The sequence below is a fragment of the Pristiophorus japonicus genome, chromosome 9, assembly GCF_044704955.1.
Source record: "Pristiophorus japonicus isolate sPriJap1 chromosome 9, sPriJap1.hap1, whole genome shotgun sequence".
Taxonomy (NCBI): Eukaryota; Metazoa; Chordata; class Chondrichthyes; family Pristiophoridae; genus Pristiophorus; species Pristiophorus japonicus.
In genome coordinates, this window is record NC_091985.1 from 40,100,456 (window position 1) to 40,126,609 (window position 26,154).

The following is a 26,154-nucleotide window of genomic DNA, read 5'->3' on the forward strand; positions in this document are numbered from 1 at the left end:
TTATCAGGGAGGCTTTGAGGGTGTCCTTGTAGCATTTCCGCTGCCCACCTTTGGCTTGTTTACCATGAAGGAGCTCTGCATAGAGCACTTGCTTTGGGAGTCTCGTGTTTGGCCTGCGAACGATGTGGCCTGCCCAGCGGAGCTGATCAAGTGTGGTTAGTGCTTCAATGTTGGGGATGTTGGCCTGGTTGAGGACGCTAACGTTAGTGCGTCTGTCCTCCCAGGGGATTTGTAGGATCTTGCGGAGACATCGTTGATGGTATTTCTCCAGCAACTTGAGGTGTCTACTGTACATGGTCCATGTTTCTGAGCACACCACTAGTTACAGCCTGTCAACCCAAAAATGACCCGTTTATTTCTAATCTGTTTTCTGTCCTTTAACCAATCCTCAATCCCATGAGCCCTAATTTTGTTCAATAACCTCTTGTGTGGCATCTTATCGAATGCCTTCTGAAAATCCAAATACACCACATCCATTGGTCCCCCCTTACCTATTCTAATAGTTACAACCTAACAGATTTGTCAAACATGATTTCCCTTTCTTAAATCTGTGTTGACTCTGCCTAATCCTATTATTCTTTTCTAAGTGTGCTGTTATCACATTCTTAATAATAGATTCTAGCATTTTCCCTGCTACTGATGTCAGGCTAACTGGACACAGACACGAATTTTGGATCACCTCAAGTTTACTTCGGGTAGAATGTGGGGGGCCAGCCAGGAGTGCATTGGAATAGTCAAGTCTAGAGATAACACAGGCATGGATGAGGGCTTCAGCAGCGGAATACGCTGAGGCAAGAGTGGAGATGGGCAATGTTATGGAGGCGCAAATAGACAATCTTAGTTATGCCGCTGGTATGTGGTCGAAAGAGTATATTGAGAAATAGCCTACTTTGATCAGATGGGTACTTCATTAAATATTAATTCAGGAGTGTGTTGACCCTGCATACCATTTTCCAGCATTTTGATGTTCAAAACATTAAACACTAAATATACTCATTTCAAATGACGTGGTGAGATGATTATAAGAGTACTGAGGGTCGTGGCACACACAAATTACATCAAGGCAAGCATATTTTAATTATTAATAAACTCTGTGATGTCGAGCACTATGATATATGAATTCCTGATGAAACAAAATGCTGGATGCTTCCTCTGAAGTGCTCCAATTAGACTATGTCTTATTTTCAGTGGTACTGTGTAAAAGAAGGCATGTCAGGGTTATGCACAATCAGCACAGCCTGAAGGACACACCCATTGAATATTCCTGCGGTCCCTGGCAAACCTACCTGAGAATGGCTATCGGCAACCATTTTCTTGGGGTCTCAGTCAGCAGAGAGATGCATGCAGCTCTGTGCCATCTGCTGCAAGGATGCCAGCAATTAGCTGGCAGCATAGGGATGGCATGTGCTTTGGTAGGGATGGTCAGCTATGGCCTGAAACATTGGTCCACCTCCTCGCTGGTATGTTGCAAGACTGATCTGTGAGAATGGTACTGTAGAATGTCACAGAGGACCAGCGACCTCACAAGGACTTCATGCTGTGGCACTATCAAACATGGAGTCAGATATTGGAATGCTCCTCACTTGCCTAGCCCAGACTCATGACCGTACATTGGATTTCTTTTCTTACATTTTTGTCTGTCTCATCTTAATTCTGTGCCTCCTTGGCCTTGGCAAATACTGCTGATGAATTATGGGCAGTATTCAGAATTTTTAGCCCTGTTCTGTGATGTGCCATTTTCATTGTTTCCATCCCTTTAAATTTGAGCTTACACAATATTCCACTTCCATAATATTCCACTTCCATGACTGGTGTCCTCCCTAGATCCATCTACATCTGCCCCTGAAGTTATACTGAGCTGACCTAGGAAAATTGGGTGTAAGCAGCATAATTCTAAAATCCACCAATATCCACTACACCAAAAAAGACCATTTTAGGCGAAATCCTGAAAGAGCGAAAGGGCTATCTCCCAGCGAGAATATTACACTTCAATCAGTAAGAAATGGCAACTGTTTAATATCTCTGAGGAAAACGGACAGAACAAACGGACGATGACAAAATGCCACTTCATCTTCAGAAAATATTTTAATAGTGAAAATTGTAGTTTACTTCACCACAAAAATATAAAAGCAAGTAATGAGTTAAACTATGGTGCATTTGGAATTTGATAAATAATGTTCAATGAAAGGACTTCCCATACAAACAGACTGTACCTGAAGTGGCACTCAAAGCTATCCAAATGACTCACCAGGTTTGTATCAGAAGTTCTAAGGCGTTTGGACTGGCAACATCTCTGGGCTATGTGGAGCTGTACGTCACCATGGGTGGGCTCTGGTGAACGCAATGGAAATGATGCAAATTCCCAGTCACTGGTTCTCTAATATCACTTTCTACAGTATTTATGCCACTACAGGTAAGAATTCAGCAGAGCAGACAGAGTATAACACAGGCATTATTCTTCTTACAATCTTTTTTGACCACCACCTCCATGAAGCATGGCATTTGCTCGTAACTTTAGATTTACATTATTTATGCACTTTCCTGTCTCTTTATTGTGATCCATGCTCATTAACAAAGGCTAACTGGGTCATTAATGGTCGTTGGGTGTCAAATTAGCGTAGTTTTATTCTATTTACTGTTTGATTGCTTAAGTTACTGTAGGAGATAAAGTAGATCTTGAAACTGTGCTGTACTTGGAGCAAAGCATTAACTATTTATTATTTGTAATTAATGCTGTTAAGTATCGAATAACTCCATGAGGCTAAGTACGGTGAGTTAGTTCAGGTATGACCTTACTCCAGTTTATTTATTCTCAAAGTGAGGATTCAACATGGCTGCCAACGTTATACACATGTCTACCAGTGACCATTAGGACTCCGACAGTCGCGCCCTCCGGTGGCAGGTAAATCCCAGTTAACATACATAACATCATTCCCCCCAAAGTCCTTGGTACAGGTTGTATTTACAAGTTGAGACGGTTCGGGGTCTTCCGCTCCCTGGTTGATCTTCTCAGTTCAAACCCAAGCTTGGGTGAGTTAATAGGACTATTGCTGCATTGCGGAGCAGTCGGTATGACAGGACTGTTGGGGATGGTAGGTTCATCTTCGTGAATGACACAAGGGTCAACTGATGGTTGGATGTGTGTTGGTTGGTTGATGACGATGTCATCTTCAATTTGTTCTGGGTTGTCTGTGAATCGCAGTTTGGTTTGGTCGATGTGCCTCTTGCACGTTTGGCCATTTAACAGTTTGACTACAAACACCCTGATCCCCTCCTTTGCCAAAACGGTGCCAACAACCTACTTTGAACCATGACCATAATTCAGGACAAACACAGGGACACGAACAGCAATGTCACATGATACGGCTGCGCGATCGTGGTACCATTGCTGCCATTGCCTTCTGGTTTCGACATGAGATCCGGGTGTACAAGGGAGAGCCTGGTTTTGAGGCCTCCCTTCATTAACAGCTCGGCAGGAGGGACCCCGGTGAGCAAGTGGGGTCTCGCCCGGTAACTGAGCAGAATGCAGGACAAGCGGGTCTGTAGGGAGCCGTGAGTCACACGTTTTAGGCTCTGTTGAATGGTTTGGACAGCCCACTCCACTTGACCGTTAGACGTGGGTTTGAAAGGGGTAGACCTGACATGCTTGATGCCATTACGGGTCATAAACTCTTGGAACTCCGAACTGGTGAAACACGGTCCACTGTCGCTGACAAGGACGTCGGACAGGCCATGGGTGGCGAACATGGCCCAGAGGCTTTCAATAGTGGCTGTGGACTTGCTGGATAACATCATTATGCATTCAATCCATTTGGAGTAAGCATCCATTACCACTAAAAACATTTTGCCGAGAAAGGGGCTAGCAAAGTCTATGTGGATCCTTGACCACGGTTTGGATGGCCATGACCACAGACTCAGCGGGGTCTCCACAGGTGCGTTACTCAGTTGCATACAAGTGTTGCACTGATGCACGCATGACTCCAAGTCCGAGTCAATGCCGGGCCACCAAAAGTGAAACCTGGCAATGAGTTTAATCATGACAATGCCTGGGTGTGTACTGTGTAAATCTCGCACAAAAGTTTTCCTGCCTTTTTTTGGCATAGGAACACGATTACCCCATAACAGACAATCAGACTGAATAGACAATTCATCTTTGCGGTGAATATAATGCTTAATTTCATCCTACATTCCCTGGGAATGGCAGACCAATTTCCATTTAGGACACACCTTTTTACGCTTGACAGTACAGGATCCTGGCTGGTCCAAGTCCTAATTTGGCGAGCCGTGACAGGTGACCCATTGCACTTGAAGGCATCCATGACCAGCAGCAAGTCTGCGGGCTGCGGCATTTCCACCCCGGTTGTGGACAATGGTAGCCGGCTAAGCGCTTCAGCACAGTTTTCAGTGCCTGGTCTGTGGCGGATGACATAATTATAAGCGGATAATGTCAGTGCCCATCTTTGGATGCGGGACGAGGCATTGGTGTTTATACCTTTGCTCTCAGAAAACAATGAAATGAGCGGCTTGTGGTCTGTTTCAAGCTCAAACCAAAGCCCAAACAGGTATTGGTGCATTTTCCTAACCCCATATACACATGCTAAAGCCTCTTTCTCTACAATACTATAGGCTCTTTCAGCCTTAGACAGACTTCTGGATGCGTATGCAACTGGTTGGAGTTTGCCTGATACATTGGCTTGCTGGAGCATACAACCGACCCCATATGATGAGGCATCGCAGGCCAGCACTAACCACTTACATGGGTCATATTGTACCAGTAATTTATTAGAACATAGCAAGTTCCTGGCCTTCTCAAAGGCTCTGTCTTGAGATTTGCCCCAAACCCAGTCGTTACCCTTTCTCAGCAACATGTGCAAGGGCTCCAGCAATGTGCTCAAACTAGGTAGAAAGTTACCGAAATAGTTGAGAAGACCCAGGAACGAACGCAGCTCCGTCACACTCTGGGGTCTGGGTGCATTGTTGATGGCCTCTGTCTTCAAGTCTGTAGGCCTGATGCCATCTGCTGCAATCTTTTTCCCCAAGAATTCGACTTCTGGTGCCATGAAAATGCACTTGGAGCTTTTTAGCCTGAGTCCCACTCTGTCCAGACGACGCAGAACCTCTTCCAGCTTGTGCAGGTGTTCAGTGGCGTCGCGACCGGTGATTAGGATGTCATCTTGGAAAACGGCAGTTCGCGGGACGGACTTCAGCAAACTCTCCATGTTTCTCTGAAATATGGCTGCCACCGAGCGAATTCCGAAAGGGCATCTGTGGTAATATAAACAGTCCTTTGCGCATGTTGATGCACGTCAGTTTTTTCGAAGATTCAACCAGCTCCTGTGTCATATTGCGGAGGTCAGGTCCAATTTGGTGAACAACTTCCCCCCTGCTAGCATTGCAAACAGGTCGTCAGCCTTGGGTAACGGGTACTGATCCTGTATCGAGACTCGGTTGATCATTACCTTGTAGTTGCCGCAGATTCTGACCGTGCCATCACTTTTCAACACCGGGACAATTGGACTGGCTCATTCGCTGAACTCGACTGATGATATGATTCCTTCCCATTGAAGTCCATCCAGTTCGACCTCGACCTTCTCCCTCATCATGTATGGAACCCTCCGAGCCTTGTGATGGAAGGTTCTTGCATCCGGGCCTAGGTGGATCTGCACCTTGGCTCCCGTGAAGTTGCCGATACCTGGTTCGAACAACGAAGGAAACTTGCTCAGCATTTGAGCACACGAAGCAACATCCACTAATGATAAGGCTTCAATATTGTTCCAGTTCCATTTAATTTTCTCAAGCCAACTCCTGCCGAACAGCTCTGCGCTATTGCCTGGAATGATCCACAACAATAAATCATGCACAGCTCCATTGTACGATAACTCTACTGCCGCACTGCCAATGACTGGTATGAGCTCTCTGGTGTAGGTATGCAGCTTTGCACTGATTGGGCTCAGTTTGGGTTTTTTGCCTTAGTGTCTCACAGCTTTTCAAAAGCCCTCTGGCTCATTATTGACTGACTCGCACCCGTGTCCAATTCCATGGATACTGGAACCCCATTTAATTTAACTTCCAGCATTATCAGAGGAGTTTTGATAAAAGAATGTACCCCACACACTTCTTCATCCTGTACCTCGGGTTGAGTTGCCTCTGCCGCTGGATCCACGCTGGATTGAACATCCTCAGCCACGTGGTGTGTCGCAGCACGCTTGCTCAGTTGCGAACACATTCGCTGAAGGTGCCCCATTGTTCACAGCCTTTGCACACGTATTGCTTGAATCGGCATTGATGGGCCCAATGATGGCCCCCGCAACGCCAACAAGGCGAGATTTGATTCAGCCCCGATGGTGGACTTTAACCAGTTACTGTTCTACGAACGCGGATGAGTAGGCCCTGCCATGTGCAGTTCTGCCTGCCGATGATATTATTTTATGCACAGTACTTACCGGTGAGTTTCGATGCTGGGAAGATATCTGTTTCGAGTTTTCGTCCATGGACATGCATGCCTGGGCGATCGTGATGGCCCTGCTCAGGTCTAGAGATTCAGCAGCCAGCAGCTTTCGAAGGATGACCTCGTGGCCAATGCCAAGCACGAAAAAGTCCCGCAGCATTTCCTCCAATGCAGCTCCAAAGTTACACGGCCCAGCGAGACGTCTCAGGTCGGTGACAAATTCCGCCACATCCTGGCGCTCGGAGCGATTGTGCGTATAGAAGCGATACCTTGCCATGGTGATGCTTTCCTTTGGTTTAAAGTGGTTCTGAACCAGCGTACACAATTCATCGTAAGTCTTATCCATTGGTCGAGTCTGTGAGAGTAGATTCTTGATAAGGCGATAAACCTTTGACCCATAAACGGTGAGGAGAACCGCCCTTCGCTTAATTGCATTATCGGTTCCTTCCAATCCGTTGGCTACGAAGTACAGGTTGAGGTGATCAGTGAAATCCTTCCAGTCTTCCCCTTTCACGAATCTCTCCAAAATTCCAACAGACTTGGTTGTGTGAAAGTTCGTATTTTTAACTCGTCACCAATTGTTAAGTATCGAATAACTCTACGAGGCTAAGTATGGCGAACTAGTTCAGGCATGACCTTACTCCAGTTTATTTATTCTCAAAATGAGGATTCAACATGGCTGCCAACATTGTACACACCGCTGTACAAGTCGGATAGGTTACACCTCAACAGTGACGGGTCCAATGTTCTCGCGGGTGGTTTTGATAGTGCAGTTGGGAGGGCTTTAAACTAGCTTGGCAGGGGATGGGAACCCAGGAGAGGGCTCTGAGCTAGTTAGAGTGGGGGAGAGCTCAGATGAACAGGACCCCAAGAAAGAATGCAAAAGGCAGGAGGCAACAGAGCAGAGTAGTACTGGGGTAAGTGTAAACCACAAGGTGATAGGAAGGGACAATATGTATGAATATAAATGGGCTGCAGGAGGGGTCAAAACTAAAAATCATGGTTTAAAAACTAGTATTAAAACACTTTACCAAAACGCACGCAGCATTCGAAATAAAGTAAATGAGTTGACGGCACAAATCATTACAAATGGGTATGATTTGGTGGCCATTACTGAAACGTGGTTGCAGGGTGACCAAGACTGGGAATTAAACATACAGGGGTATCTGACAATTTGGAAAGATAGACAAGAAGGGAAAGGAGGTGGGGTAGCTCTGTTAATAAAGGATGATATCAGGGCAGTTGTGAAAGACGATATTGGCTCTAATGAACAAAATGTTGAATCATTGTAAGTGGAGATTAGAGATAGTAAGAAGAAAAAGTCACTGGTGGGCGTAGTTTATAGGCCCCCAAATAATAACTTCACGGTGGGGCGGACAATAATCAAGGGAATAATGGAGGCATGTGAAAAAGGAAAGGCAGTAATCATGGGGGATTTTAACCTACATATCGATTGGTCAAATCAAATCGCACGGGGTAGCCTTGAGAGGAATTCATAGAATTCATACGGGATTGTTTCTTAGAACAGTATGTTACAGAACCTACAAGGAAGCAAGCTATGTTAGATCTGGTCCTGTATAATGAGACAGGAATAGTAAACGATCTCTTCGTAAAAGATCCTCTCGGAATGAGTGATCACATTATGGTTGAATTTGTAATACAGATTGAGGGTGAGGAAGTAGTGTCTCAAACGAGCGTACTATGCTTAAACAAAGGGGACTACAGTGGGATGAGGACAGAGTTGGCTAAAGTAGACTGGGAACATAGACTAAACGGTGGCACAATTGAGGAACAGTGGAGGACTTTTAAGGAGCTTTTTCATAGTGCTCAACAAAAATATATTCCAGTGAAAAAGAAGGGCAGTAAGAGAAGGGATAACCAGCCGTGGATAACCAAGGAAATAAAGGAGAGTATCAAATTAAAAACCAATGCGTATAAGGTGGCCAAGGTTAGTGGGAAACGAGAAGATTGGGAAAATTTTAAACGACAGCAAAGAATGACTAAGAAAGCAATAAAGAAAGGAAAGATAGATTATGAAAGTAAACTTGCGCAAAACATAAAAACAGATAGTAAAAGCTTTTACCGATATATAAAACGGAAAAGAGTGACTAAAGTAAATGTTGGTCTCTTAGAAGTTGAGAAGGGGGATTTAATAATGGGAAATGTGGAAATGGCTGAGACCTTAAACAATTATTTTGCTTCTGTCTTCACAGTGGAAGAAACAAAAACCATGCCAAAAATTGCTGGTAACGGGAATGTGGGAAGGGAGGACCTTGAGACAATCACTATCGCTAGGGGGGGTAGTGCTGGACAGGCTAATGGATCTCAAGGTAGACAAGTCCCCTGGTCCTGATAAAATGCATCCCAAGGCATTAAAAGAGATGGTGGAAGTTATAGCAGATGCATTCGTTATAATCTACCAAAATTCTCTGGATTCTGGGGAGGTACCATCGGATTTACTGGAATTCTTTGAGGATATAAAGTGCATGGTGGATAGAGGTGTACTGATGGATGTAATGTATTTAGATTTCCAAAAGGCATTCGATAAGGTGCCACACAAAAGGTTACTGCAGAAGATAAAGGTACGCGGAGTCAGAGGAAATGTATTAGCATGGATCGAGAATTGGCTGGCTAACAGAAAGCAGAGTCAGGATAAATGGGTCCTTTTCGGGTTGGAAATCGGTGGTTAGTGGTGTGCCACAGGAATCGGTGCTGAGACCACAACTGTTTACAATATACATAGATGACCTGGAAGAGGGGACAGAGTGTAGTGTAACAAAATTTGCAGATGACACAAAGATTAGTGGGAAAGCGGGTTGTGTATAGGACACAGAGAGGCTGCAAAGAGATTTAGATAGGTAAGCGAATGGGCTAAGGTTTGGCAGATGGAATACAATGTCGGAAAATGTGAGGTCATCCACCTTGGAAAAAAAAAAACAGTAAAAGGGAATATTATTTGAATGGGGAGAAATTACAACATGCTGCGGTGCAGAGGGACCTGGGGGTCCTTGTGCATGAATCCCAAAAAGTTAGTTTGCAGGTGCAGCAGGTAATCAGGAAGGCGAATGGAATGTTGGCCTTCATTGCGAGAGGGATGGAGTCAAAAGCAGGAAGGTCCTGCTGCAACTGTACAGGGTATTGGTGAGGCCGCACCTGGAGTACTGCGTGCAGTTTTGATCACCTTACTTAAGGAAGGATATACTAGCTTTGGAGGGGGTACAGAGACGATTCACTAGGCTGATTCCGGAGATGAGGGGCTTACCTTATGATGATAGATTGAGTAGACTGGGTCTTCACTCGTTGGAGTTCAGAAGGATGAGGGGTGATCTAATAGAAACATTTAAAATAATGAAAGGGATAGACAAAGGGATAGAGGCAGAGAGGTTGTTTCCACAGGTCAGGGAGACTAGAACTAGGGGGCACAGCCTCAAAATACGGCGGAGCCAATTTAAAACCAAGTTGAGAAGGAATTTCTTCTCCTAGAGGGTTGTGAATCTGTGGAATTCTCTGCCCAGAGAAGCAGTTGAGGCTAGCTGATTGAATGTATTCAAATCACAGATAGATAGATTTTTAACCAATAAGGGAATTAAGGGTTATGGGGAGCGGGTGGGTAAGTGGAGCTGAGTCCACGGCCAGATCAGCCATGATCTTGTTGAGTGGCGGAGCAGACTCGAGGGGCTAGATGGCCTACTCCTGTTCGTAATTCTTATGTTCTTATTTTCTTGTACGTGTCTGCGAGTGACCATTAGGACTCCAGCAGTCGTGCCCTCCGGTGATAGGTAAAACACAGTTAACATACATTCACTCTGGAGCATCCACGATGCTGAGAATGACGTGAGTATCACGTGTAGTGAGTTGGTCTTACCGCAGGAGAAGGGTCCACAGCCAGATATGGAATGGAAGACCAACAGGAAGAACAGTGCAAGAAAGATAGTGCAGGAGTCCCCTGTGGTCATCCCCCTGCAAAACAGATACACTGCTTTGAGTACTGTTGGGGAGGATGACTCATCAGGGGAGGGCAGCAGCAGCCAAGTTCATGGCACCGTAGGTGGCTCTGCTGCAAAGGAGGGCAGGAAAAAGAGTGGGAGCGCGATAGTGATAGGGGATTCGATGGTGAGGGGAATAGATAGGCGTTTCTGCGGACGCAACCGAGACTCCAGGATGGTATGTTGCCTCCCTGGTGCAAGGGTCAAGGATGTCTCGGAGCGGGTGCAGGACATTCTGAAATGGGAGGGAGAACAGCCAGTTGTCGTGGTGCACATTGGTACCAACGACATAGGTAAAAAAAGGGATGAGGTCCTACGAAAAGAATTTAAGGAGCTAGGAGCTAAATTAAAAAGTAGGACCTCAAAAGTAGTAATCTCGGGATTGCTACCAGTGCCACGTGCTAGTCAGAGTAGGAATCGCAGGATAGCGCAGATGAATACATGGCTTGAGCAGTGGTGCAGCAGGGAGGGATTCAAATTCTTGGGGCATTGGAACCGGTTCTGGGGGAGGTGGGACCAGTACAAACCGGACGGTCTGCACCTGGGCAGGTCCGGAACCAATGTCCTAGGGGGAGTGTTTGCTAGTGCTGTTGGGGAGGAGTTAAACTAATATTGCAGGGGGATGGGAACCTATACAGGGAGACAGAGGGAGACAAAAAGGAAGCAAAAGCAAAAGACAGAAAGGAGATGAGGAAAAGTGGAGGGCAGAGAAACCCAAGGCAAAGAACAAAAAGGGCCACTGTACAGCAAAATTCTAAAAGGACAAAGGGTGTTAAAAAAACAAGCCTGAAGGCTTTGTGTCTTAATGCAAGGAGTATCCGCAATAAGGTGGATGAATTAATTGTGCAAATAGATGTTAACAAATATGATGTGATTGGGATTACGGAGACGTGGCTCCAGGATGATCAGGGCTGGGAACTCAACATCCAGGGGTATTCAACATTCAGGAAGGATAGAATAAAAGGAAAAGGAGGTGGGGTAGCATTACTGGTTAAAGAGGAGATTAATGCAATAGTTAGGAAAGACATTAGCTTGGATGATGTGGAATCTATATGGGTGGAGCTGCAGAACACTAAAGGGCAAAAATCGTTAGTGGGAGTTGTGTACAGACCTCCAAACAGTAGTAGTGATGTTGGGGAGGGCATCAAACAGGAAATTAGGAGTGCATGCAATAAAGGTGCAGCAGTTATAATGGGTGACTTTAATATGCACATAGATTGGGCTAGCCAAACTGGAAGCAATACGGTGGAGGAGGATTTCCTGGAATGCATAAGGGATGGTTTTCTAGACCAATATGTCGAGGAACCAACTAGGGGGGAGGCCATCTTAGACTGGGTGTTGTGTAATGAGAGAGGATTAATTAGCAATCTCATTGTGCGAGGCCCCTTGGGGAAGAGTGACCATAATATGGTGGAATTCTGCATTAGGATGGAGAATGAAACAGTTAATTCAGAGACCATGGTCCAGAACTTAAAGAAGGGTAACTTTGAAGGTATGAGGCATGAATTGGCTAAGATAGATTGGCTAATGATACTTAAGGGGTTGACTGTGGATGGGCAATGGCAGACATTTAGAGAACGCATGGATGAATTACAACAATTGTACATTCCTGTCTGGCGTAAAAATAAAAAAGGGAAGGTGGCTCAACCGTGGCTATCTAGGGAAATCAGGGATAGTATTAAAGCCAAGGAAGTGGCATACAAATTGGCCAGAAATAGCAGCGAACCTGAGGACTGGGAGAAATTTAGAACTCAGCAGAGGAGGACAAAGGGTTTGATTAGGGCAGGGAAAATGGAGTACGAGAAGAAGCTTGCAAGGAACATTAAGGCGGATTGCAAAAGTTTCTATAGGTATGTAAAGAGAAAGAGGTTAGTAAAAACAAACGTAGGTCCCCTGCAGTCAGAATCAGGGGAAGTCATAACGGGGAACAAAGAAATGGCAGACCAATTGAACAAGTACTTTGGTTCAGTATTCACTAAGGAGGACACAAACAACCTTCCGGATATAAAAGTGGTCAGAGGGTCTATTAAAGAGGAGGAACTGAGGGAAATCTTTATTAGTCGGGAAATTGTGTTGGGGAAATTGATGGGATTGAAGGCCGATAAATCCCCAGGGCCTGATGGACTGCATCCCAGAGTACTTAAGGAGGTGGCCTTGGAAATAGCGGATGCATTGACAGTCATTTTCCAACATTCCATTGACTCTGGATCAGTTCCTATCGAGTGGAGGGTAGCCAATGTAACCCCACTTTTTAAAAAAGGAGGGAGAGAGAAAACAGGGAATTATAGACCGGTCAGCCTGACCTCAGTAGTGGGTAAAATGATGGAATCAATTATTAAGGATGTCATAGCAGCGCATTTGGAAAATGGTGACATGATAGGTCCAAGTCAGCATGGATTTGTAAAAGGGAGATCATGCTTGACAAATCTTCTGGAATTTTTTGAGGATGTTTCCAATAAAGTGGACAAAGGAGTACCAGTTGATGTGGTATATTTGGACTTTCAGAAGGCTTTCGACAAGGTCCCACACAGGAGATTAATGTGCAAAGTTAAAGCACATGGGATTGGGGGTAGTGTGCTGACGTGGATTGAGAACTGGTTGTCAGACAGGAAGCAAAGAGTAGGAGTAAATGGGTACTTTTCGGAATGGCAGGCAGTGACTAGTGGGGTACCGCAGGGTTCTGTGCTGGGGCCCCAGCTGTTTACATTATACATTAATGATTTAGACGAAGGGATTAAATGTAGTATCTCCAAATTTGCGGATGACACTAAGTTGGGTGGCAGTGTGAGCTGCGAGGAGGATGCTATGAGGCTACAGAGTGACTTGGATAGGTTAGGTGAGTGGGCAAATGCGTGGCAGATGAAGTATAATGTGGATAAATGTGAGGTTATCCACTTTGGTGGTAAAAACAGAGAGACAGACTATTATCTGAATGGTGACAGATTAGGAAAAGGGAAGGTGCAACGAGACCTGGGTGTCATGGTACATCAGTCATTGAAGGTTGGCATGCAGGTACAGCAGGCGGTTAAGAAAGCAAATGGCATGTTGGCCTTCATAGCGAGGGGATTTGAGTACAGGGGCAGGGAGGTGTTGCTACAGTTGTACAGGGCCTTGGTGAGGCCACACCTGGAGTATTGTGTACAGTTTTGGTCTCCTAACTTGAGGAAGGACATACTTGCTGTTGAGGGAGTGCAGCGAAGATTCACCAGACTGATTCCCGGGATGGTGGGACTGACCTATCAAGAAAGACTGAATCAACTGGGCTTGTATTCACTGGAGTTCAGAAGAGTGAGAGGGGACCTCATAGAAACGTTTAAAATTCTGACGGGTTTGGACAGGTTGGATGCAGGAAGAATGTTCCCAATGTTGGGGAAGTCCAGAACCAGGGGTCACAGTCTAAGGATAAGGGGTAAGCCATTTAGGACCGAGATAAGGAGAAACTTCTTCACCCAGAGAGTGGTGAACCTGTGGAATTCTCTACCACAGGAAGTAGTTGAGGCCAATTCACTAAATATATTCAAAAGGGAGTTAGATGAAGTCCTTAGTACTCGGGGGATCAAGGGGTATGGCGTGAAAGCAGGAAGTGGGTACTGAAGTTTCATGTTCAGCCATGAACTCGTTGAATGGCGGTGCAGGCTAGAAGGGCTGAATGGCCTGCTCCTGCACCTATTTTCTATGTTTCTATGTTTCTATAACAAATACTCCCACATTACACCTGATTACTTGACTAATGGAAACTACTAGGGGGATACTACTAGGGGGATCAAGGGGTATGGCGAGAACGCATGAATGGGGTACTGAAGTTGCATGTTCAGCCATGAACTCATTGAATGGTGGTGCAGGCTCAAAGGGCCGAATGGCCTACTCCTGCAGCTATTTTCTATGTATCTATGTACTCTTGTTGACTTCATGTTGTGTAGCGATTTAGCTGTCAGCAGTTTGCAAGTCATTTATGCAGCCTCGGAAGCCACGCTCACCACATTGCTCGTCAATATCACAACATTGAAGGATTGGGCCTCTAATCTCCACTTTACCTGCCATCTGTCTGACCTTGGACCTCAGAATGAGACCAAGATGAGCCCCAGCACCAACAACATCAGCAACCACATCACCATCATTATAGGGAGTCCCTCGGATTCGAGGAAGTCTTACTTCCACTCCTGAAGTGAGTTCCTTGGTGGCTGAACAGTCCAAAACGAGAGCCACAGACTATGTCACAGGTGGGACAGATAGTTGTTGAGGGAAGGGGTAGGTGGGATTTATTTGCCGCATGCTCTTTCCGCTGCCTGCTCTTGATTTCTGCATGCTCTCGGTGTTGAGACTCGAGGTGCTCAGCGCTCTCTCGGATGCACTTCCTTCACTTCGGGTGGTCTTGGGCCAGGGACTTCCAGGTATCAGTGGGGATGTTGCACTTTATCAGGGAGGCTTTGATGGTGTCCTTGTAGCATTTCCGCTGCCCACCTTTGGCTCGTTTGCCGTGAAGGAGCTCAGAGTAGAGCACTTGCTTTGGGAGTCGCGTGTCTGGCATGCAAACTATGTGGCCTGCCCAGCGGAGCTGATCGAGTGCGATCAGTGCTTCAATGCTGGGGATGTTAGCCTGAATGAGGACGCTGATGTTGGTGCACCCTTCCTCCCAGGGGATTTGTAGGATCTTGCGGAGACATCATTGGTGATATTTCTCCAGCAACTTGAGGTGTCTACTGTACATGGTCCATGTCTCTGAGCCATGGAGGGCAGGTATTACTACAGCCCTGTAGACCATGAGCTTGGTGGCAGTTTTGAGGGCCTGGTCTTCAAACACTCTTTTCTTCAGGCGACCGAAGGCTGCACTGGTGCACTGGAGGTGGTGTTCGATCTCATCGTCGTTGCCTGCTCTTGTTAATAAGAGGCTCCCGAGATATGGGAAGTGGTCCATGGTGTCCAGGGCCGCGCCATGGATCTTGATGATTGGGGGGCAGTGCTGTGCAGTGAGGACAGGCTGGTGGAGGACCTTTGTCTTACGGATGTTAAGCGTAAGGCCCATGCTTTGATACGCCTCAGTTAATACGTCAACTATGTCCTGGAGTGCAGTCTCTGTATGTGCGCAGACGCAGGCGTTGTCCACGTACTGTAGCTCGACGACAGAGGTTGGGGTGGTCTTGGATCAGGCCTGGAGATGGCGCAGGTTGAACAGCTTCCCACTGGTTCTGTCGTTTAGTTCCACTCCAGCGGGGAGCTTGTTGATTGTGAGGTGGAGCATGGCGGTGAGAAAGATTGAGAAGAGGGTTGGGACGATGACGCAGCCCTGTTTGACCTCAGTCCGGACGTGGATTGGGTCTGTGATGGATCCATTGTTGAGGATCATGGCCTGCATGTTGTCGTGGAGCAGGCGGAGGATGGTGATGAACTTTTGGGGGCATCCGAAATGGAGGAGGATGCTCCAAATACCCTCACTGAAGATGTGGCTGATGATACCCTTGAGGAGACCAAGGACTGACTGTTAGAAGTAACCAATTTATGGCTATCACTGGTCACCTTAATAATCAGGATCGACTGTAAACCAATATATTGGGTGTATTGTGTTTAATCAGAGTTTAAAATGGACTAGTTGTACAGCAAAAACATACGACTGTAACAAATAGCTGGTATCGCTTAAACAAACGGCTGGCACATGTGAGCAGTTCTCTAGCTTGTGGCCTCTCTTCCTCTCGTCTAGAGCCTCCTTCGGTGAGCATGGGATCACTCTCGAAAGAGCGTTCGACCAGCCCAACTTATGTATGGCTCTCCCCTTCACTGTCTGGGGACAAGCCCTCAGGGTGTTACTTTTATTGGCCGAGAAATTCCACTTTCTCTTTCCCACAGGCGCTTGACTAGAGTTTAGAGAAAAAATGCGCACCTACCTGAAACTGCCACGCCCGCTCGAGATCCCAGTCCACAGGCCTCCTCTCCCTGAGCATCGCAGCACGTGTTCATAGGGACGTCCGTAAGCTGGAGCTGGAGTCACATGGCTCTGGACAGCCAATCAAGGTATAGTATTTTCTCATTCTAAAAATGGGAACTCCGTAAGTTGGAGTTCCCATTATAATGAATGAGAACCCTCTCCCCCCAAACAACCAAAACACTAATAAAAAGAAAATATACACTATATATTTAAGATTCATTTAAATTAAAGTTATTAATGTCTTATAAAAAAAATATTTTCCCTATTTTTTAAAAAGTTTTTTTAATAATGCCTTAAAATAAACTTACCATAGTGGGGAGAGTTTTTAACAAAAAATATGTTTTCATAACTTTATTTTAATATGTTTTTGGGTGTTTTAAAACACTTGTGCCTGTAAAAATAGGCTATGCATCTGCTTTTGTCAGACGCAAGATTTTTGAGGACATTTGCTGGGCAAGATATGCGTAAATCCTGCAATCGTGCCCTAGCAAATGTCCTCGCTCCTGATCTGGCTACGATCTGTCAAGCTCCAGTGGTTTTCAGCGCATGCGCATTGCGCGCTGAAAACTGGCTTTTCCATTGCCTTCCCGGGTCCTTAGAAACTTTGTACAGGGTTGGGACATCGGAATTTCAACCTCATTATCTTTTTAAGGGTGTGCCTGGAATGGAATATTATCTGGCTTTCCCCACACTCAGTTACCTACAAAACACAATTACAGTTAAAGTTATAATTCAGTCTTACAATTACTAGCACATCGACGAAATACATACATTTCGAGTGACAATGATGCAGACAAAGAAAACAGAAATTGTAAAGAAAGCTGAAGTTTAACATCTAATCAACAAGTCATGGACTTCAAAGATTCTCCAATACTCTTTGACTCATATCCACCTTGTGTATAATTCTTGCTAAATTTATTTCTCCCCAGCCTTCAATTGTCCTAATCAAAATTCTGTATCGTTTTTACTTAAATTTTAATCCCTCTGACAGGTACCGGTGTGTTTAATTCTATTCTGATTGTTTCATTAATTAGATAGTTTCTCGATGGAGTATGTGTCAATGCTTTAAAAGTTGTCTCACACTCCTGAGCCACATTAACCATGTCATATCTTGTTGTTGTCAAGTAACTGAGCATGTCTGAGACCCGTTCTTCAATGCAAATTCACCATGCATTTCTGCATGCTAATTGCTTCACACACTACATATCACATCTGCACACTCACACCGGTATCTCAATATCATGCCACACATGCCATCCAATACAAGCGATTCTCGGGTTTTCGGGTGATGTTATCAAAAGATTGCCTGGAGATCTTTGCTCATCTTTCACTGCATGCCTCAGGTATTGGCCAGGCTATCAATACAGTTTTCTTTAAAAGTTCATAGGCAAGGGCACAAATGTCTCCCAAGAGAGAGCTATCGATTTACTGTCCTTAACTACACTTTCCTGACTTTCACTAGAATGTTAGGAAAATTACCATTTCGCGGTGCAATTTTCCTGTTTATATCTTGCATCTCAAATGGGGCATCCCATTAAATACTATTTATATCTCATTCATGAGCTCTGGAGGAACTTTACTGTCCAATACACTATTAAAGATAGAAAACATAGATGAAACATTCCCACTTGGTCCAAGTTAATAACATTAAAAAAATATATATTTATATTGTGCCCGAGTCCATTTTATCATTTCAAACTTATCACAAACCCAAACAGCAGTATTGTTGGACTGACAGGTTTTGTCAATGTTCAATTTTATTTCACCACAATCTTTTTCTAAGTAATTGGAAAAATCATCTAGACTGTTCTCAACCAGTTTCTTTTAACAAAAAAATAATTATCCCTTTAAACTTCAGTTAGATTTTCCCTTCTCAAGTGCTTGAAACAGCAACTCGTATCAATTTATCTTTATCAATTCATCTTATTAATTCCAATTTCAGAAATAAGTGATTTCCAAGCTTGATAGTTTACATGGTTGCTTAACATGAGAGACATAAGTGCTCGCAATTAATTACAAGGTAACTTCCATATCATATCTCGAGCACTCTGTCTCTCTGTCTCTCATCAGAGAAGACAACATTTTATATTGTGTCCAAACTTTAAAATTTTTTTTTAATGTTTCCAAACCCAAGATTTTCCAGTGTAACCAAAATGTTTAACAAGGAGAATCATCTCAAATTTCCAATTCAAATACCACCAATTTTTTAACTAAACACAATAACAGAACAGATAAAACAAAACAAAATAGCACAGTAAGTTACGTAATTTTTCATATTGTTCTTTCTTCATTGGGAAAATGCTAGAATCTATTATTAAGGATGTGGTAACAGGGCACTTAGAAAATAATAACATGATTAGGCAAAGTCAACACTGATTTATGAAAGGGAGATCATATTTGACAAATCTGTTAGAGTTTTATGAGGTTGTAACTCGCAGAATAGATAAGGGGGAAACCAGTGGATGTGGTGTATTTGGATTTTCAAAAGGCATTCGATAAGGTGCCACACGAAAGGATATTAAAGAAAATTAGGGCTCATGAGATTGGGGGTAATATGCCAGCATGGATTGAGGATTGGTTAATGGACAGAAAACAGAGAGTAGAAATAAACGAGTTATTTTCGGGTTGGCAGGCTGTAACTAATGAGGTACCGCAAGGATCGGTGCTTGAGCCCCAGCTATTCACAATCTATATCAATGATTTGGATGAGGGGACCAAATGTAATATATATCCAAGTTTGCTGATAGTACAAAGCTAGGTGGGAATATCAGTTGTGAGGAGAATGCAAAGAGGCTTCAAGGGGATATAGACAGGCTGAGTAAGTGTGTAAGAACAGGGCAAATGGAATATAATGTGGAGAAATGCGAAGTTATCCATTTTGGTAGGAAAAATAGAAAAGCAGAGTATTTTTTAAATGGTGAGAGATTGGGAAATGTTGGTCTTCAGAGGGACTTGGGTGTCCTTGTACACGAATCATTGAAAGTTAACATGCAGGTATTGCAAGCAATTAAGAAAGCAAATTGTATGTTGGCCTTCATTACAAGAATATTTGAGTATGAGTAATATTATTGCAATTATATAGGGCTCTGGTGAGACCACACCTGGAGTATTGTGTACAATTTTGGTCTCCTTACCTAAAGGAAGGATATACCTGCCATTGAGGGAGTGCAACAAAGCTTCACCAGACTGATTCCTGGGATGGGGGGATTGTCCTATGAGGAGAGATTGAGTAGATAAGGCCTATATTCTCTAGAGTTTAGAAGAATGAGAGGTGATCTCATTGAAACATACAAAATTCATACAGGGCTTTGTTAGCGTTAGTGTTTTCTTAGAAGAATCACTCAACACTCAGGGTCGGTTCCAATGCTGAAGCAGCTTTTATTACGCTCAGCGGGAAGGAAAAACTCAGGACCGTATCCAGGTTTCTCTTCACAGAACAAAGGATTACATGCACCTTTATATGTTTCACAACAGTTACAAAACAGTTTACTACAGCTACACAGCCCATCACGGCTGGACACAAGCCAATCACAATGATTATAGATTACATATAGGTTATTTTAACCCAATAGAATTCCCCTTATGTCTCAGGAACCATGTGTTCGTCTTTTGTCAGCTTGGGCTGATTGATGGCTTTATAGGTTCTCTCCCTAGTTCTTTCATCTGGGAGAAATAATTGGTATATAGCCTTGTTTACAGCAAATGGTTTCCCTCTTATCTTTCTTCCTGAAATAATTGGTTTCATGGCCTTGTTCACAGGAGATGGTTTCCTTCTTATCTCTGTCTTCCCAGGCATTCCTACAGTGGGCCTCACAGGGTTATTCCTCGGTCAGTGAACGTTCAACAGTTCACAATTTGACTACCTGATTTCCCATAATGCCTGGGCAGCCATTTTATGTGTGTGTCCATTTAAGCTTCTGTGAGTTCTAAATATCCAGCAGGTGCCTAATGACTAAGTCTATATATATCTTTCGACTCTCTACAACAATTCCCCCTTTCGGTAAAGGGACTAGTCCTAGTCCCCTTTTAACCGAAATACTGCCTTTATCTGATATTTGTGCACGGCCCGGTATTCCTTGCCTCAACGTGCTGGCCAGTCACGCGGTTTCAGGAGTTCCGGTTGCTCAAATCAAATTAACAAAGGCTAGCTCCTCCCGTCCCCTTATCAAACAGACTTGTTTAATATCCAGGGAACGGTGATTGGTCCGTTTCCGCTGTTTGTGGCGCCTGCATACCTGGCAGGCCATCACGCCCCATGTTATTGCTAAGATTAATTGTATTCCGACCAGTGTGTGTGAAATAATTCGAATCCATGGGTGGATGTTCACATTTATTCCCCAGTCCCAGACCTTTCTCCACCAACTCTGACTTTGTAAGTCTACCTCGGTATCTTCTTTGATTTTAGTTTGTAGCTGGTGATAGAGTTTTACAGATTGACCCACTCTGAGCCTCAACTCCCGTAATACTTCGGTTAGATGTGGGATAGGGACCTGCTCTGGCTCGTCATAATCCTGCAAATGATCATGGAGCTGATCAGTTACTTCAATAACTTCGGACTTCCGGCGCCTAACCTGGGTGATATGCGCTTGCCCGATCGCGACAGGTTGTAGTGGTGTAAAGCAAAAGTTTGGCTGCGGTATAGGGCACTGCAGGTCATTATACTGGTATGAACTCTCAGTAGTAGAGACGCAGTATCTTCCCCTCCCTCCGTAGCCTGCCCTCGCGAAGTGCATGTGTGCGGGCACTATTTCTAGTACACACCCGTTGGTTCGGTTAAACCCGCACTCGTCTAGTTCACCTCGGCCCACCGGGTGAGGGCATACTGTGATTTCCCCCCCTTTGCTTGCAATCTGCTAGGGAAATCCCAGTAAGTATGTTGTTTCGACGAACGGCAGAGGTGGTGGTCAGGTAGTAGCGTATGGAGACATTTTCCCGCATTACTCCGATATTCTCTAGTTGGTATAAGGGGAACGGCCCTGAGTCCGGCGTTGCTATAGGGATCAACAGGACTATCCCTATCCCGGTCGTCCTACCCATCTGGCAATCTGGAATTGCGGGGTATACTCGGGTCAGTCCCCTCAGAGTACAATTATCCAGTGTCCCCCTTTGGTTCGCCAACTGAGCAAAATGTGAACTGTCTATCCAATCGGGTACTTCCCCGCGTTGGATCTGGTCGAGGTTGTGGCGGATCTGTCCCACCATCCACAGACCATAAGCATGACAGAGTTGCCCCTGTCTTTGCTTTATTGTATCTTCTTGTTCTCTATCAATGAGGTGATTGATGGTTTTAGCGTGAGCTTCCAGGACTGAGATGCCATCCAACTGGATTTCGGCACCCTCCTTTCCTAGGTTGGCCTGGTCTTCCTGGTTTTGCTCCACCCTCTCCAATAACCCCTTCATCACCCCTTTAAGCTGTTCTACCCTCTCATTTAGCCCTTGTATGTCTATCGAGTTCACTACGGAGGTTCCTGTATTGAAAACGGTAGCAACATCATTTACTATTTCCCTCTTCACCCTGGGTGCTAACCCCTGTCCCCGGAACTTACTGGCACCCATGGCATCGGCAGCCTGCTGCATTACGACTTTACTTAATACATTGTACATCTTCCTTGACTGTTCGGTACAATATTCCGGCATCTGGATGCCTGAAATATTGATCAGAACAGGCACAATTTCATGTTTAACATTATCATTACAACAGTTCCCCCTCATTGTACATTACAATCCCATTCTCTGGTCCCTTCGTAGTTATGGGGCAAGGCAGTTCCTCGGGCAATGTAGTGATTCTTATGGGGTGCGGTGTCGGAGGGGGTGAGAAACATACATACAATGATATTGCAGCCGCCCCCGCCTCCTCGTAATACCCACACAGCCCCATTCCCTTCTTGCGGATGACTGATTGCTGGGATTGTCCCGGAGGCGCGCAAATTATGCCGAAAGTACATTCATCAAGCCCTTTGACATCCCTCCGTTTAATGCATCTGCTCCTTATACCCGTGGAGCACTGTACACATACTCTTATTCTTATTAGGATTCTTATTAGGATTCACTTGTAACCATGCATTAAAATAAGTCCTGTCCTTGCTCCAGTCCTTGGCTGCTGGGATGCACATTCCGTCCGTTAAATTAAACAAGACTCCATAGTTCAGGTAGTTGTTTATTTCCAGCGTGCTCTGCTGTCCGTCGGTGTTGCCCAGGGCACGTGCATGTCGCAGGGCTATCCATATTACGAGTAGCGCCTTTCGTATTCCCATTCCGGTAAGTATTATCTGTAATTTTAAACAGACGGCCTGGTCGTCACCAGGGGTTAAGTTTTTTTCTCTACGAGTGTCCCTGTCACCCTGCAAAATCAGAAGCACAAGGTTATAATCGAACCATTTCGAGCTGAATCTGTAGGGCGTGCGCCCGTGTCTTTACCCACTTAAATATTACCCAAACTCCTATGACCAAGGCCAAAGCTATTCCTCCAAACATCGCTGTCTGCTTTACCGTTAGGTTGGGTTTGTGGACTACACCTACCCACCGTGGGGTACATTGGCTCTATTGCCAGAGGTGATGGTGCTATGGCTGCGCACTGCACTATCCGTCTAGTCCCGTTATCTTTTCCAGCCTGTTTATCTTAGCTTTTAACTCTTCAATTTGTTTTATTGAATATCTATTTCTTTATTGTATCAGGCAAGTATTATTACATAAGCTAGTTCTGTTTTTATTTTTGTTTCCTCTGTTAGGTGAGTCTTTTTTTTCCCTATTAAGAAATCCAAATTAATAATGTTCAGTATAAAACGGCTGTCAATGGAAAGGGTTAACTCCTTTCCAGGTTTGTAAGAAGACCTGATGTCATTACGTGACTTCACGTAATCATCTGAAAAAAAAAGTCTTTGTGCCTTCAAAACTGGCTTCGAAATTAGGAATCCGTTAAACAGCATAAATCATTAGAGTAAACTCCAATGTTTTCTTAACTTCTAATTCAAGTACTTGCCAAAGAATTATTTTTTTTTAATTGTTTTAAAACAAGACCACACATACAATAGCAATTTTGTTTACTGAAATTCAATTCTGTTTTTTTTTTATTTCTCTCTTTCTCCTCGTTATCTTCAAAACCCTCCTGCTTGTTTAGACTGTTCGGGACATTTTGGAAATCTTTTCAAACTGCATTGAAACTTTTTCATAATTGAAAATTCGAATCCATGTAGAGTGTTTTTTTACTTATTCCAATTTTTTTTTCTCTTCTAATTAAACCAATATCTTTTTCACAGCAAACATCAACTAGTATTTAGTAAGTTATGTCTTTTTCCATTTAGTCTGTTACATCTTTTTTTTTTTCTTTCTTCAAATTAGGTTTTGTATTTTACACGGAGGGTTCGTAACTCCATAAAGTTGTTAATTTAAAATCATTTGTTTACTTTCAAAGTGGCGTCTTTATCTTTTTCTTTTTCTCCATAACTGGAATGGAGTCCAGCTTTTGAGTGCTGCCTTTCGTTATCTCAAAATGCTCCAGTTTCAAAGTCGTTACTAAAGCTTGCTGTTTTTTAACATTTTCCAAAAGTTCCTTTTACACCTTCGCAGATAGCTCGCCACTTGCCCAGGAGTTTGACCTGATCAGATTTAATTTAATCTTTTTCTTTTTTTTTTTTTAAATCCACCTCAGTATTTCCTGTGCCTTCTCTGAATATCTCAAAATCCCAATTCAAACTTTGTAATTTCAATCTTTATTTAAAACTTTTTTTTTTTAGAAGCTCTCTTTTTTTTTAAGCATTCTTTATCTCATTCCGAGACCAAATTTATGTCTTTCAACCCAATCAATCATTGCATGTTTTCTTTCGGCAAGTAAGTGAGCATGTCAAATAAATATTTTGCTCAACAAACCTATTCTTTATTTGTTTATTTTCCTAGCTCCGTAACTTATCATCCGAATAAATCCACACCTGCGTTTCTAACTTAAATGTCTTAAAACTTCCCACATACAGGACAACATTACAAAGGGTTTAAAAAAAGACTTTCACTCTGTTTCTAAAATAAACAGACACTTGCATTCCTCTTCCAACCAGGCTTTCGGAACATGAAAACATAAAAAAATTCATTCTGCAGTCAAAAATCACACAGACACTTCTCACTCAACGATCAGACATTTACAACACTCTCTCTTCTTGTTTTGGCCGGCTCTATTTTTGGATCCATGACCTTTCAGGGAATTCGTAGTTTTATCTAAATAATTCCTCACATAACTAGTTCCTGAGGATTCCACCCTGCTTTAATCATTTTTTCAATTAGCTTCTTTTGTTTTTCCGCCAGGTGGCGGGTAAGCGACCCTTCTGGTCCCCACTCGAGTTTACTTGTTTTCATGGCCATTCCTGGGTAGGACTGGTATCGTTAGGAATCTACTCTCAGAGGTCCGCTTTCTTTCTAGCGCGACTTGTAGTAAACTGTCTCTTGGCTACTGTCAGGTCACAAGTTCTGCTGTTACACAAACTTATACAATTCTTAAAAACGCGTTTAAGCAATTCCCGCAGTGCTCTACGTATCCTTAACGACTACCTACCACCGCTCAGCCCGTTGGTCCGACCCTGTTCACAGGTTTGGATTCCGTTAGCCGCTGTACACCGCTTGGTTCTACCCCGGGGTATTTCAAATTACACTACTGGGTCCGGAAGATGTCTCTCGGTATCACGATCCCACGGTCTAAGTGTGTTCCCTACGCCTACTTGGTTCCTGGCCGTCACGTGGGACAAAAGTCCTCTTAATTCAGGCTCAGGCTAGGCGTTTGAGATATTAGACCGTCTCCTCATGTCGATCAACCAGCTTCCACTTTCCGCACCCTTTATACTTAAAAATTGTTTTTTATACTCACCCGGGTTTTTTTTCCAAGGGCGTCCAGCGACTCCGGGAAATCCCGTCGACTACGCCATTGTTAGCGTTAGTGTTTTCTTAGAAGAATCACTCAACACTCAGGGTCGGTTCCAATGCTGAAGCAGCTTTTATTACGCTCAGCGGGAAGGAAAAACTCAGGACCGTATCCAGGTTTCTCTTCACAGAACAAAGGATTACATGCACCTTTATATGTTTCACAACAGTTACAAAACAGTTTACTACAGCTACACAGCCCATCACGGCTGGACACAAGCCAATCACAATGATTATAGATTACATATAGGTTATTTTAACCCAATAGAATTCCCCTTATGTCTCAGGAACCATGTGTTCGTCTTTTGTCAGCTTGGGCTGATTGATGGCTTTATAGGTTCTCTCCCTAGTTCTTTCATCTGGGAGAAATAATTGGTATATAGCCTTGTTTACAGCAAATGGTTTCCCTCTTATCTTTCTTCCTGAAATAATTGGTTTCATGGCCTTGTTCACAGGAGATGGTTTCCTTCTTATCTCTGTCTTCCCAGGCATTCCTACAGTGGGCCTCACAGGGTTATTGCTCGGTCAGTGAACGTTCAACAGTTCACAGTTTGACTACCTGATTTCCCATAATGCCTGGGCAGCCATTTTATGTGTGTGTCCATTTAAGCTTATGTGAGTTCTAAATATCCAGCAGGTGCCTAATGCCTAAGTCTATATATATCTTTCGACTCTCTACAACAGCTTGATGGGGTAGATGCACAGAGAATGTTTCCCCAGGCTGGAGAGTCTAGAACCAGGGGTCACAGTCTCAGACTAAGGGGTCGGCCATTTACGACTGTGATGAGGAGAAACTCCTTCACTCAGAGGGTTGTGAATCGTTGAAATTCTCTACCCCAGAGGGCTGTGGATGCTTAGTCTTTGAGTATATTCAAGACAAAGATCGATAGATTTTTGGC